This window comes from Coregonus clupeaformis, unplaced genomic scaffold (assembly GCF_020615455.1).
Source record: "Coregonus clupeaformis isolate EN_2021a unplaced genomic scaffold, ASM2061545v1 scaf0015, whole genome shotgun sequence".
Classification (NCBI taxonomy): domain Eukaryota; kingdom Metazoa; phylum Chordata; class Actinopteri; order Salmoniformes; family Salmonidae; genus Coregonus; species Coregonus clupeaformis.
This window is the reverse complement of record NW_025533470.1, coordinates 317,501-332,500: the sequence shown is the minus strand read 5'-3', so window position 1 is coordinate 332,500 and position 15,000 is coordinate 317,501. Positions and strand designations below refer to the sequence as shown.

The 15,000-nt window shown below is 46.2% G+C and overlaps 1 protein-coding gene across 2 annotated transcripts in view; it reads right to left on the bottom strand.

Annotated features, from left to right (window-relative positions):
* trim105 (tripartite motif containing 105) overlaps positions 1-1,115 on the bottom strand; it is a 32,976-nt gene extending 31,861 nt beyond the window's left edge. The window contains exon 1 of one of the 2 annotated variants that reach the window (XM_041870009.2): positions 757-1,115. The gene's annotated coding sequence lies outside the window, so the exon portion shown is untranslated. The remainder of the gene's footprint in view (positions 1-756) is intronic. The other variant, XM_041870007.2, reaches the window with a different exon arrangement.
* Between the last annotated feature and the right edge of the window lie 13,885 nt (positions 1,116-15,000).

Here is a 15,000-nt window from a genome sequence, read left to right as displayed (position 1 = left end):
ACACACACTCCTTTAGGCTTATTCCTATCAGTACAGTAAGTGTCCACCTATCAGTGATATCAACTGACAGTAGGATAATAGTTTACCCCTTTAGCTTTCTAAACTCGTCACCATCTATAGTGGAATTTATCTAAAACACAAACTGTCTTTTCAGCCAGGCTACAGTCTAAACATTAGTCTTCAGAGAGACTACACCCAGCAAGCGAATAACATTGGGTGTATTACATAGCTAACCATTAGGGTGGGGATGGGGGAGCTCACTAAAGAAAACATGCATTACAGCTCATTAGCTAACTAGCGTGAGTAGCTTCACAAGTCATTTTTCGCTTTCGTAATAACTGGTCACAGGACTCTGCACTCGAAAGTAACATGTCGTTAGTCAGCTGACAAGAAAGTTAACAAGTTCAGCTAGCTAGCTGGGGTTATAGCAAAGAAAGTACTGTATCCTTCGATATAAAGTAGTTTTTTTACGAAAATGAAAACTTGTCAGTTTGTCACTTTCACGAGGACGGAATAATAACATGTTCAACTACTTTGTTGGGCCTTTAGACTTCGAGAATAATGTTGTACTGTTTAAGAAACCCTGTGGTTATAGTTAGCTGGCAAGCTAGCTAGCTAGCATACTCTAGCTAGCTAATGTAAGCTATCTAGCTACCTGCTAAAAACAACAGTCACACACTAGCAAACTACTATTTGATTATTTTGGTATACGAGCTACAACTTGTCTCTAAAAGGAGTTGAAGAAATGTCACCTACTGTCTCTGCAACCCGAGTTTGAGAGCTTTCAACGTTTTTTATTTTCGCCAGATGCTAGCTAGCTAGCTAGCCGCCACACACCCCGTCTCGCCTGTGAAGTTTAGAACGCAACAGAGGCAGGGTTGCCAGGTCTAGCAAAAATTTCTAGCCAATTACTACACAAAACCCGCCTGAAAACGACCTCCAAGCGAATTTATCTAGAGCGCCCAAAGTCGTTTTCCTGTGCTTTGCCGCCGTTATTTATTTGATGTGCATCAGTTCTAGCACGTTAATATGTTTTATGGAAAAAAGTTTGGAAATAGGCTATTTAGATTGTCATAATAGAGACACCTATCTTCAATTGGTAAAAAGTTGTCACGATGTCCTGCGCTCTGACTCAGCTGCCTGCTGCCAGGGCCGGCCCTGGCCGTTCAGCCGCCCTAGGGGAAACACACATCTCCTCGAATATTATCGACTGCAGCTCAGCTTCAGAATGTCATAGAGAGGGATCAATATATCCCCATATTCATCGGGGTCACGTCTTTCTCAGGGCATTTTTTTTAGCTTGTTTCTACCATAAGGCATCACCGAGTTAAGCTTCCTTATAGAACGCTTGACATAATTTGGATACGTTTTACGCATTTATTTAAAAAATATAAAGCAAACAATAGATATCCTTTTTTGCCCTTTTCTTTAACAAAGTGTATGTGATACCCTCACTCAATTCGAGCCCTGGTTTTAACCAAACACACCAAGCCCTTCCCAGGCACCGAGGTATTTAATCAGTGCATGCGACAGTATTGGTGTATTTGGCTATACCGACATCTATGGATAGCATAATTGTGTCTGTCAAACAGGTAAGCTTACCACTTATTTTTTGGAATAGGAAGAAATAGGCTCCAATTATGTATGTCATTCTATGATTACGCCCATAAAAAATGTTGGTGCACGCGTGCACATATAGGAGGTCCCTTACCAGGCAGAAGGGAATTTGACTTTAACCCCTGCATCGGAGAGTTACAATGTTGCTATCACTTTGCAGCCAACTACCTATAGTAGGAAACCGAGTTTCTTATTAATAATATGCCACCTGTTATCCCACATGGCACGATCCCATAATTGTTACAATTACAATAAAAATAACACTGTTATTTAACATATATTTTAATATTCCTGTAGAACTGTAAAAAAGAGTGAGATCATTTGAGCTTTAGAAACAAGTGCTTTCATAAATGCACGGCGGGAGAGAGAGATTAGGATGTAGTCTATTTAAATCTAAAAAAAATACAAAGTAAAACAGGTGATAGATAATGGAGTAATCTTACAAATTAATGCGAGTGTATGATCAACGCTTACCTTTTATTCAAAGACAAGTTGACTTGCCTGGCCTACCTGGCAGCAAAAGCATGCACTGCTTGTTGGAGGTTGATTTCGTAAGACAACTCGTGGTCAATTGATATGGTGGCGAGTCCATTGAGTCTCTCTTGACTCATAGTAGAGCGCAGGTCGTTTTTGATGAGTTTGAGCTTGGAGAATGTGCGCTCTCCACTTGCCACTGTCACTGGGAGTGTGAGAAGAACTCTCTGGGCAACAAAGGCATTGGGATACAAGGAGGCCATTTGGTGTCTGGATAACAGGGCTCAATACCCATCTCCTCTGCCAACTCTTTTGCGCTTGCTAAAGCGCCAGCAAAAGCTGCATCGGAGAGGTAGTCTTGGAGAAATACCCTGGTTGAGTTCAGTTGAGCCGCTGCTAGTGAAAGGTTAAAACTCACCGCCTGCAAACTCTAACTGGTGATGTTCCCTTCGAACAAGATGTCATGCCAAACGACCACTGCGCACATGAAGCCAAAGTTTTTCATCTTGGCGGCAATGCTGTTTGCCTCAAACCTTGTATAATTGTATAAATCTTCTCTTGGAGGGTGTTAAAAAAAAATCAGCCGCCTCAAAGCAACACAATGCTGCATCAGAGAGAACCAGGTTCAGCGAGTGCGCACTGCATGGCACAAAAAAGGCCCTCGGATTGATACTCTCTTTTGAACTCCGCTGTGCCTCCCCCGCATATTCGCCCCGTTGTCATACCCCTGCCCTCTCATGTCCATGATGGCGATGCCATGTTTCTGTAGGTTTGAGATGAGCAACTCGGTCATGCCCGCTCCATTGCGTCAAGCAGTTCACTAAACTGCAGGAAGTGTTCCCTTGTGCGCACTGACCCATCATCCTCGGTTGAAACAAAACGCACCACCATGGTCATCTGCTCTGTTTTGCGCTTGTCTGGTGTGCAGTCGAAAATTATAGAAACATATTTGGCTGCTTTTAGATCACTGCACACTGTCTGCTGGATCTCTTGTGCCAGCATGTTGGATCTCTTGTGCCAGCATGTTGGATCTCTTGTGCCAGCATGTTGGACCTCTTGTGCCAGCATGTCAATGATTTCATTCTGGATTATTTTACCGAGGTAGTGCACATGTGTTTCTTTGGACTGTACTCTCCTTACATGCTCGTTCATGATTCCATCAAAGATACCCAGCATTTCCACAAACTTCAGAAAGTTCACATTATTTGGCTCGTTCAGCCTATCGGTGATCCCACGTAATGCAATGTTATGGGTGGCAATTACGCGTCTCAGGGCTATGAGCCTCTGCAGCACCTGCTGCCAGTGGAGAGTCTCTCCGTCAATAGCCCATTGGGCTTGGGCATCGATAGTTTGCTTGGACACCAGCCTGATCTCCAGCTCCTTCCACCTTTGGAAACTATCTAGGTGGTCATGCGACTTCTCATATGAGCTGAGGAGATGGCACAGGTTGTTCCAGTCCCTGGTTCCATCCCTGACCAGCGCAGATTTGCACTCGTGTGAAAAAAGTTTGCAGCAAAAACAGAAGGCTGCATCGTTTTGCTTGGAATAGACAAGCCATGGTCTCTCCCCTCTCTCCCCGTTCGCCATCCTCCTATTGTAGTGGGCCACCGAAAACCTTCGTTGCCCCTCATCTCTTGGGAAATTCCCCTCTTTATCCTGATGTGGCCCAGCCTGCACTAACATATCCCGTAAAGATTCATTCATATATTTTGGCCACTCAACGTTTTTTTGTCTGGGAGTTGGATTTAGCAGCAGCACCACCACTGTCATCGGGGACGGGGAGCGACGAATCTGAGTCCGGGTCCAAGATAGTAGGGTCTTCGCCGGCGTTGTTTGGAGGTGTGGCTAGGCCTGGTGCAAACACCTGTTCTTGTCCAGCCAGAGAGCTGTCATCATCAGTGGAAGTGCATGGCTCGGACTCCTCCGGTTTGCCCTCTTCGCTGCTAGAATCAGCGAACGGGGGGCTCGTTGTTCTCGGCGAATTAATGGCCTGTCCTCGGAGGCTTGTCATTCTCCACACCGGCTGATGGACATTGCTGCATGCTGATAAATTTCAGCAGCATGTTGGGTTCTATTTTTCTCATAATTGGATCTGTATGTGATGAATAACTTAGAAGGAATGCATTAATGATAAGCATAGGTTTGTACTATACTGATATAAATTGTTTCACATAACAGGCTGTGATTCATGTAAGGAACGTTAGGGGGTAGGACAGATAAGACTTGTATTTCTTACAGATACGAACACTCTCTCTTTGTTGTCTGTGAAACTGTCCTTGAACGTAGGTACATAGAGTACAGATTGGAAGGGTGTCTTTTGGGTGCTAACTCCACAGGTTATTATGATAGCAACTTATGCCTGGGAACGGTGGAGCGCCAAGGGGTGGAGCGCCAAGGGGTGGGACTAACCCGTGCACCAACGGATTGGCTGAGTAAAGTCTAAACCACACTCAGTCCTTTACTCTGATTGGCCAACAGAAGAGGTGGGAACTCTCTGTCAGAGTATTTGAGAAAGAACCTGTAAACAATGGTTTAGTTCTCTGAGTGCCCTGCGAGGTATTTCAGTGGACCCGTATATACGAACCTTCATACTTATCATACATACATTTTGCATATAATAAATTAAGCTTGGATTGAAGATCTCTTGATTCTTATTCCAATACCAGATTTGAATTACGCAATTTCTAACAAACAGAATTTCTTTGGTTTAGAGACTGTGCCTCTTTTCTCATTCGTTTTTTAAAATATTCGCTTCCTGATAGTTTTTGTCTCTTAGACATGGTAGCAAATGGTTTCAAATCTCTATAGCTTACTTTTAGCTAAAATGATATCCACTATATCCAGTAGCTAGATAACATTAACAGGCTAGGTTAGGCTACTGCCTTAAATCACTAATCGTCTTCATCATACACAAACATAAAAAACAAAACAATAATTTTAATTGGCAGATTCATTTTTTATTAATGTCTCACAATTGGATAACCCCATATAAACACACACATCACCATAGCTACCAAGGATAGTGGGAGTGAACTTCGGGAGAAGAGGGAATGGGGTGAGGGCGGGAACTGCAGCAACGCCATGAGCTGGTGGCTGGGGCGCCGTCGGCGGTGTAGCAGCCGATCAGGGGCGCCGGAGGAGCCAATTGTCAAAATGCCGCCCCAAATTCAAGGCGGCTGCCTAATCTTGCCTAATGGGAGGGCTGTCCCTGCCTGCTGTAGTGCTCAGTCTCAACACACACCCCTCCTGCCCTCATTCATTCGCTCAGCATCAAACTGCCTGATAGTCAGCAGCAGCAGGTCACAGTGAAATATATATTTATAAGAAAAATGCCAATGGCGACCGCGTTGCAATTTAGAAGTAGGCCAAAAACACGAACAACATTTTTACCCGCGACATCGTTTTCAAAGTAGCCCAATGTCATAGTTTAACTGCAAACATGGCAACCCTGAACAGAGTACATGATGTACTGTGCACGCCCCAAAAGGTACAAAGGCTGCCGTGATTGGTCCATCTGGCTCGGTCAGTACGAAGTAAACAGTGGGGCGTGAATGATCCAGTTGGGTCATTTCACTACTCAGGGCTGGATTTGGTTATACATTTGGACGTCTGCTGTGGCCAGTTTGAAAGGAGGGTGTTTGGTTCAACATCGACTTGTGGAGATTGGAATTACTTCAAGGAAGTGAGAAGATGGCGGAAACTGAGGTTTTGTTTTAAACCGCTAGTGAGTCGGGTGAAGCTAATAGTACAGGAAGTGAGAATGAGTCGGTTACCATGGCGAAGAAAAAGAGAAACAAGAGAAGTAAAGCTGTGGTGGAAACTAGGAAACCCCTAGAACGTTCCTTGGGTCTTTGTGATTTCACAGCTGAGGCCTTGCAAGAAATCCTGTCTGTGAATGTGCCGCCCTCACAGGCCCCTTACTTAGCCTGTGTAGGGATGTATTTTGGAATGGACTGTGATTGAATAAGTGGGATGGGTGTTGTTTGTTGACGTGTCAATTTTTGTATGTTCTATTATGTCTCGTTCAATACCCCGTCCAGACTGGTGGCGGTAATGCACCATTAATATTGGATGCCAACTGCCGTTTAATGTTGCTTTGAAATGCTACAAGGGAACGTTATGGGAGCGGAAGCAGAAGCACTGTTTGAAGCTAGAGGAAAGGAGTGGAACTGTCTAAGAATGGAGCGAAAAGAGCTGAAGCTGTAAATCAAGATGAGCCTCTGTATTATAACGCCTCATTCCTTGATGGAGTGCGATTCATGAGCAAGTATGTTTTTTTTGGGGGAAACCCGTTTGCAGGTCACAAAGATGGTGAAGGATGCATTTGGGAGAAGTGGAGTCAGTCAGAGTGACCAGGAGTGGCATGATGTTGATTTTCACGTGTGTCAAAAGAACAAAAGGAGAAAGCACTGTGGTTCTGCAAATGATCGACACATAAAGTGGAAAGTTGTGATTGTCGGAGTAGGGCACCAATAAAAGTTGTCATATCAGGTGTCTCGATGGATATTGAGTCTTCATGGTTTAAGGTGAACATGCCAGGAATAGTTGATTCACGTCGAAAGCCTTTCTGTATTATTGATGTTTTGATGAAGAAGTTCTCCTGAGCCACGTAAATCTGGGATATGAGATATGCGATGCGAGCTTATGTACAAAAGCCGCTTCAATGTCATAAATATAAAAAGTGTTTGCAAAACGGAATATCATTGTTGAAGAGTCTGAGGATGCACGGTGTTGCAGTTGTGATGGGAGTCACGTTCCTGAGTGCCCTGTCAGGGTGAAGGAGGTCAAAGTAGGAAGGATCAGGGCTGTCGAGAAGGTCTCCTATGCAGAGGCAGTGGAAATTGTCGAAGGAGCGGGTAGAGATGATGAAGCTATGGCAGTGGATGCCCAGCAGCCTGTGGATGTCAGTCAGTTGAGAGATCCTGAATCACTAATCGTGAAGAAGGTTGATTTTGTTGCATTTATTGAGCAGGTGATTAATTGTACAGGACAAACTAACACAAAAACATTGAAGAAACTGGACATCGTTGTGAAAGCGGCTAAAAGGTTATTGGATCTGCAGGACTTCACGGCTGAACCATTGCAGGAAATACTGTCCGAAGATGCTTCCCCCTCTCAGGCCCCAGAGCCTGTGGAGGGATTTGAGTACATTTGACTAAGTGAAGGAGTAAATTGTCCTTTTGATTATTGAGAATAATATGAGTGTTTTATTTAGTTTTCACCCCACCCAGTAGGTGGTGGCGATACACCTTCTTTGGATGTAGTCCGCTAATAAAACCTTAAAGAAGAAGAAGAAGAAAGCTCCAGTTTGTCTTCGGGGACTTTTCCTGTAGTGCTATTATTAAGACTCTCCAAACGAATGGTAACAGCTCTATCAAACTGAGACATGGCACCTCACCTAGATTTGAGTTAAAGAGAGAGGAACTAGGCAAGGTTGTCCCTTCTCACCGTATCTGTTTTTATTAATCACCCAACTTCTTACAAATTCTATTAATAATAGTCCTGTACAAGGTATTTCCATAGCTGGTAAATACATTTTTATAAGCCAGCTGGCTGACGATACTACACTTTTTCCTGAAAGACGCCAGTCAGATTACCGTATCAATCAATGTGATATAATTATAATGAACAAAAATATAAACGCAACAATTTCATTGATTTTACTGAGTTACAGTTCATATGAGGAAGTAAATCAAATGAAATAAATAAATTAGGCCCTAATCTATGGATTTAAAATGATTGGGAATACAGATATACATCTGTTGGTCACAGATACCTTTAAAAAAAAAATGGGCCTCAGGATCTTGTCACAGTATTTTTGTGCATTCAAATATCCATTGATAACATGCACTCAAAATCAAATCAAATCAAATTTTATTTGTCACATACACGTGTTTAGCAGATGTTATTTCGGATGTAGCGAAATGCTTGTGCTTGTAGCTCCGACATTGCAGTCATATCTAACAAGTAATATCTAACAATTTCACAACATATACCCAATACACACAAAACTAGTAAGGAATGGGATTTAAGAATATATACATATATGGACGAACAATGACAGAGCGGCATGGACTAAGATACAGTAGAATATTATAGAATAGAATGCAGTATATACATATGAGATGAGTAGTGCAAGATATGGAAACATTATTAAAGTGACTAGTGTTCCATTTCTTAAAGTGGCCAGTGATTTCAATAGGCAGCAGCAGCCTCTAATGTGCTAGTGAAGGCTGTTTAACAGTCTGATGGCCTTGAGATATAAGCTGTTTTTCATTCTCTCGGTCCCAGCTTTGATGCACCTGTACTGACCTCGCCTTCTGGATGATAGCGGGGTGAACAGTCAGTCAGTCAGTTGGCCTTCCTGTGACATTCGGGTGCTGTATGTGTCTTGGAGGGCGGGTAGTTTGCCCCCGGTAATGCGTTCGGCAGACCGCACCACCCTCTGGAGAGCCCTGCGGTTGCGGGCGGTGCAGTTGCCGTACCAGGCGGTGATACAGCCCGGCAGGATGCTCTCAATTGTGCATCTGTAAAGGTGTGTGAGGGTTTTAGGTGCCAAGCCGAATTTCTTCAGCCTCCTGAGGTTTAAGAGGCTCTGTTGCGCCTTCTTCACCACACTGTCTGCGTGGGTGGACCATTTCAGTTTGTCGGTGATGTGTACGCCAAGGAACTTGAAGCTTTCCACCTTCTCCACTGCGGTCCCGTCAATTTGGATAGGGGGGGTGCACCCTCTGCTGTTTCCTGAAGTCCAAGATAATTTCCTTTGTTTTGTTGACGTTGAGTGATAGGTTATTTTCCTGGCACCACACTCCCAGAGCCCTCACCTGCTCCCTGTAGGCGGTCTCGTCATTGTTGGTAATCAAGCCTACTACTGTTGTGTCGTCTGCAAACTTGATGATTGAGTTGGAGGCGTGCTTGGCCACGCAGTCATGGGTGAACAGGGAGTACAGGAGGGGGCTGAGCACGCACCCTTGTGGGGCCCCAGTGTTGAGGATCAGTGAAGTGGAGATGTTGTTTCCTACCTTCACCACCTGGGGGCGACCCTTCAGGAAGACCAGGACCCAGTTGCACAGGGCGGGGTTCAGACCCAGGGCCTCGAGGTTAATGATGAGCTTGGAGGGTACTATGCTGTTGAATGCTGAGCTATAGTCAATGAACAGCATTCTTACATAGGTATTCCTCTTGTCCAGATGGGATAGGGCAGTGTGCAGTGTGATGGCGACTGCATCGTCTGTGGATCTATTGGGGCGGTAAGCAAATTGAAGTGGGTCTAGGGTGACAGGTAAGGTAGAGGTGATATGATCCTTGACTAGTCTCTCAAAGCACTTCAATGATGACAGAGGTGAGCGCTACCGCTCGCCCACACAACGCCATACACATGGTCTGAGGTTGTGAGGCCGGTTGGATGTACTGCCAAATTCTCTAAAATGACGTTGGAGGCAGCTTATGGTAGAGGAATGAACATTCAATTCTCTGGCAACAGCTCTGGTGGACATTAATGCAGTCTGCAGGCCAATTGCACGCTCCCTCAAAACTTGTGTGACAACACTACACATTTTAGAGTGGCCTTTTATTATCCCCAGCACAAGGTGCACCTGTGTAATGATCATGCTGTTTAATCAGCTTCTTGATATGCCACACCTGTCAGGTGGATGGATTATCTGGATGGATTCTATTAAGGTATCTATACTTTTGCTCAAGTATGACAATTGGGTACTTTTCCCACCACTGTCATGTCTTATTGGAATCGTTTTATTGATAATATCTGTTGGAAAAAGTTTGGATGTTGCCTCAAAGATTCCTACTTATTAACAAAATTAAGGATGTTTATTTTAAAATGATTCCGAAATATGCTCCTGCCAACCACTATATGAAGTTTAAAAAATACAAACTCAAATTGTACCTTTTGTAACGACCACCCAGAAACAGTGTTACATATTTTTTGGCATTGTATTCATGTAAAGAATCTGTGGCAAGACGTCAGTAGATTTATAATGGATCATTTTTATGAAGATTTTACCCTATTATAGAGAGATGTACTGCTAGGATTCTTTATCTATGATAGAAATAATTTGAAATCATTTCATTATTCTTTTGGCCAAATGAAATATTCACAAATGTAAATTTACAAACAAAACACCCCTTTTTGAACAATATTTTAAGACAATTAAATACTCTACCAACAAAAAAAAGCAGTTAGAATTCTAGATGTATGTCCCTTAAGGTGTTTATATTATGTGCTATTCTAACAAATAGGCCCGCCCCTAGCCCCACCCCTAGCCCGGCCCCTAGCCCCACCCCTAGCCCGGCCCCTAGCCCCACCCCTAGCCTGGCCCTAGCCCCACCTCTAGCCCGCCCCTAGCCCCACCCCTAGCCCGGCCCCTAGCCCCACCCCTAGCCCCGCCCCTAGCCCGGCCCCTAGCCCCACCTCTAGCCCGGCCCCTAGCCCCACCTCTAGCCCGGCCCCTAGCCAGGCCCCTAGCCCCACCTCTAGCCCGGCCCCTAGTCCGGCCCCTAGTCCGGCCCCTAGCCCCACCCCTAGCCCGGCCCCTAGCCCCACCCCTAGCCCCACCTCTAGCCCGGCCCCTAGCCAGGCCCCTAGCCCCACCTCTAGCCCGGCCCCTAGTCCGGCCCCTAGCCCGGCCCCTAGCCCCACCCCTAGCCCGGCCCCTAGCCCCACCCCTAGCCTGGCCCTAGCCCCACCTCTAGCCCGCCCCTAGCCCCACCCCTAGCCCGGCCCCTAGCCCCACCCCCTAGCCCCGCCCCTAGCCCGGCCCCTAGCCCCACCTCTAGCCCGGCCCCTAGCCCCACCTCTAGCCCGGCCCCTAGCCAGGCCCCTAGCCCCACCTCTAGCCCGGCCCCTAGCCCGGCCCCTAGTCCGGCCCCTAGCCAGGCCCCTAGCCCGGCCCCTAGCCCCACCTCTAGCCCCACCTCTAGCCCGGCCCCTAGCCCCACCTCTAGCCCCACCTCTAGCCCCACCTCTAGCCCGGTCCCTAGCCCCACCTCTAGCCCGGCCCCTAGCCCCACCTCTAGCCCCACCTCTAGCCCCACCTCTAGCCCGGCCCCTAGCCCCACCTCTAGCCCCACCTCTAGCCCCACCTCTAGCCCGGCCCCTAGCCCCACCTCTAGCCCGGCCCCTAGCCCCACCTCTAGCCCCACCTCTAGCCCGGCCTCTAGCCCCACCTCTAGCCCCACCTCTAGCCCCACCTCTAGCCCGGCCCCTAGCCCCACCTCTAGCCCCACCTCTAGCCCGGCCTCTAGCCCCACCTCTAGCCCCACCTCTAGCCCCACCTCTAGCCCCACCTCTAGCCCCACCTCTAGCCCCACCTCTAGCCCCACCTCTAGCCCGGCCTCTAGCCTGGTATTATGGTTAATACAAATAAAATACAAAAAAATTAAAATAAAAGAATGATCCAGTTAGGACCTCCATAAAGCTTTGATGTCAATAATCAAACTCCTTCATTCGGTTTCCCACTGAATGTAGCTTATGGCTCTATTCAAGAAATGCTTGAATTGAACAATGCTGATAGTATCTAGGAATAAATTAGGCTATTATTCAAGAGGCTGAGGAGAAGCTGACTGGCCTCCTCTAGAGACCCAGAGTCCAGGAGGCTGAGGAGAAGCTGACTGGCCTCCTCTAGAGACCCAGAGTCCAGGAGGCTGAGGAGAAGCTGACTTTGGCCTCCTCTAGAGACCCAGAGTCCAGGAGGCTGAGGAGAAGCTGACTTTGGCCTCCTCTAGAGACCCAGAGTCCAGGAGGCTGAGGAGAAGCTGACTGGCCTCCTCTAGAGACCCAGAGTCCAGGAGGCTGAGGAGAAGCTGACTTTGGCCTCCTCTAGAGACCCAGAGTCCAGGAGGCTGAGGAGAAGCTGACTGGCCTCCTCTAGAGACCCAGAGTCCAGGAGGCTGAGGAGAAGCTGACTTTGGCCTCCTCTAGAGACCCAGAGTCCAGGAGGCTGAGGAGAAGCTGACTGGCCTCCTCTAGAGACCCAGAGTCCAGGAGGCTGAGGAGAAGCTGACTTGGCCTCCTCTAGAGACCCAGAGTCCAGGAGGCTGAGGAGAAGCTGACTTTGGCCTCCTCTAGAGACCCAGAGTCCAGGAGGCTGAGGAGAAGCTGACTGGCCTCCTCTAGAGACCCAGAGTCCAGGAGGCTGAGGAGAAGCTGACTGGCCTCCTCTAGAGACCCAGAGTCCAGGAGGCTGAGGAGAAGCTGACTTTGGCCTCCTCTAGAGACCCAGAGTCCAGGAGGCTGAGGAGAAGCTGACTGGCCTCCTCTAGAGACCCAGAGTCCAGGAGGCTGAGGAGAAGCTGACTGGCCTCCTCTAGAGACCCAGAGTCCAGGAGGCTGAGGAGAAGCTGACTGGCCTCCTCTAGAGACCCAGAGTCCAGGAGGCTGAGGAGAGCTGACTTTGGCCTCCTCTAGAGACCCAGAGTCCAGGAGGCTGAGGAGAAGCTGACTGGCCTCCTCTAGAGACCCAGAGTCCAGGAGGCTGAGGAGAAGCTGACTTTGGCCTCCTCTAGATACCAAGAGTCCAGGAGGCTGAGGAGAAGCTGACTTTGGCCTCCTCTAGAGACCCAGAGTCCAGGAGGCTGAGGAGAAGCTGACTGGCCTCCTCTAGAGACCCAGAGTCCAGGAGGCTGAGGAGAAGCTGACTTTGGCCTCCTCTAGAGACCCAGAGTCCAGGAGGCAAACTGGTGGTTCTATAGTTATTACTACGTATCTAATGATGGTGCAATATATTTACTTTCCAACCAAAAATACGTATTTTGCTAAAGGCATATGGTCTAGCTACAACTAGCCTGGGAAATAGGCATATTGATGTTGCTATAGCTACAATTATAAGCATATTGATGTTGCTATAGCTACAATTATAAGCATATTGATGTTGCTATAGCTACAACTATAAGCATATTGATGTTGCTATAGCTACAACTATAGGTATATTGATGTTGCTATAGCTACAACTATAGGTATATTGATGTTGCTATAGCTACAATTATAAGCATATTGATGTTGCTATAGCTACAATTATAAGCATATTGATGTTGCTATAGCTACAACTATAAGCATATTGATGTTGCTATAGCTACAACTATAGGTATATTGATGTTGCTATAGCTACAACTATAGGTATATTGATGTTGCTATAGCTACAACTATAGGTATATTGATGTTGCTATAGCTACAATTATAAGCATATTGATGTTGCTATAGCTACAACTATAGGTATATTGATGTTGCTATAGCTACAACTATAGGTATATTGATGTTGCTATAGCTACAACTATAGGTATATTGATGTTGCTATAGCTACAACTATAGGTATATTGATGTTGCTATAGCTACAACTATAGGTATATTGATGTTGCTATAGCTACAACTATAGGTATATTGATGTTGCTATAGCTACAACTATAGGTATATTGATGTTGCTATAGCTACAACTATAGGTATATTGATGTTGATATAGCTACAACTATAGGTATATTGATGTTGCTATAGCTACAACTATAGGTATATGGTACTCACAGGTACACTTGCACTATCTTCGCCAAATAAACCTGTTGTATTCGGCGCATGTGACAAATACAATTTGATTTGATTTCCAGTGGAAAACTAATTCAGAAACTCTGGGAGGATAGTGAAAGTTGATAAAAGTGCTTCTTTATTGTTCAAATTAAAAGATGTGTTTCCGAAATGAAGGAGGGTTTATATATTTCAGATTTCTGCCTAGGTATAGGCTAGTCTATGTATTGATGGTGATATTAGCTACAACTAGGCATAGGATATGTGTAATCCAATATATTATAGTCATAGAAAAAGTCCTTATGAGTGCCAGGCAGGCAGCAGAGATAATTGGAGCATCCTTCAGTAAGTGTTTACCCAGGGAATCAAATGTCCCAATCTGCACTACCGGTAACTAAGGATTCAAGCTTAGCCATACATAGACTCCGTTAAATCAATATTTTTTAATTGCTAACACTAAAGCTTCTGTCACCTTCACTGCTAATACAGGCACTGTCTCCACCTGTCTCTCTGACCCAACCTCCTCTCTGTGAGGAATAGCAGAACACCAGGCAATGTAGGGAGGAGTGGATTCACTCCCAGAGAGGAAGTAGAGAGAGAATGATTGTGTGTGTGTGTGTGTGTGTGTGTGTGTGTGTGTGTGTGTGTGTGTGTGTGTGTGTGTGTGTGTGTGTGTGTGTGTGTGTGTGTGTGTGTGTGTGTATGAGGGGTGAATGAACCGAACGTAGCTACTGAACGCCTTACTAACACTTTCTTGAACGTGTGAACGCGTATTAAAGAATATATATAATTTCATTAAAGATATGGACTTGATAAGATATGGAAACAAGATTGTCTTTTCTTATTCTGGACTGGATGTTTTAGGGCTGTTGGTAGCCAATCCTAATCTGGACTGGATGTTTTAGGGCTGTTGGTAGCCAAGCCTAATCTGGACTGGATGTTTTAGGGCTGTTGGTAGCCAAGCCTAACAGTTGTTTCAGTTGTTTTTGTAAATTGAACTGTGTATTTTTCAATAAATAAATGTTAACTTTTAATAAACTTTATTATTTGGCCTTTCTAAAGGGGGCGTGGCCAACCAGGTACGGTCAGAGGAGGACCTGTACCCAGACGAAGTCTACAACCCTCTGTCCCGAGAGTCCACGTGGAGGACCTGTACCCGGCCGAAGTCTACAACCCTCTGTCCCAAGAGCCCACGTGGAGGACCTGTACCCAGACGAAGACTACAACCCTCTGTCCCGAGAGCCCACGTGGAGGACCTGTACCCAGACGAAGACTACAACCCTCTGTCCCAGGAGCCCATGTGGAGGACCTGTACCCGGCCGAAGACTACAACCCTCTGTCCCAGGAGCCCACGTGGAGGACCTGTACCCAGACGAAGACTA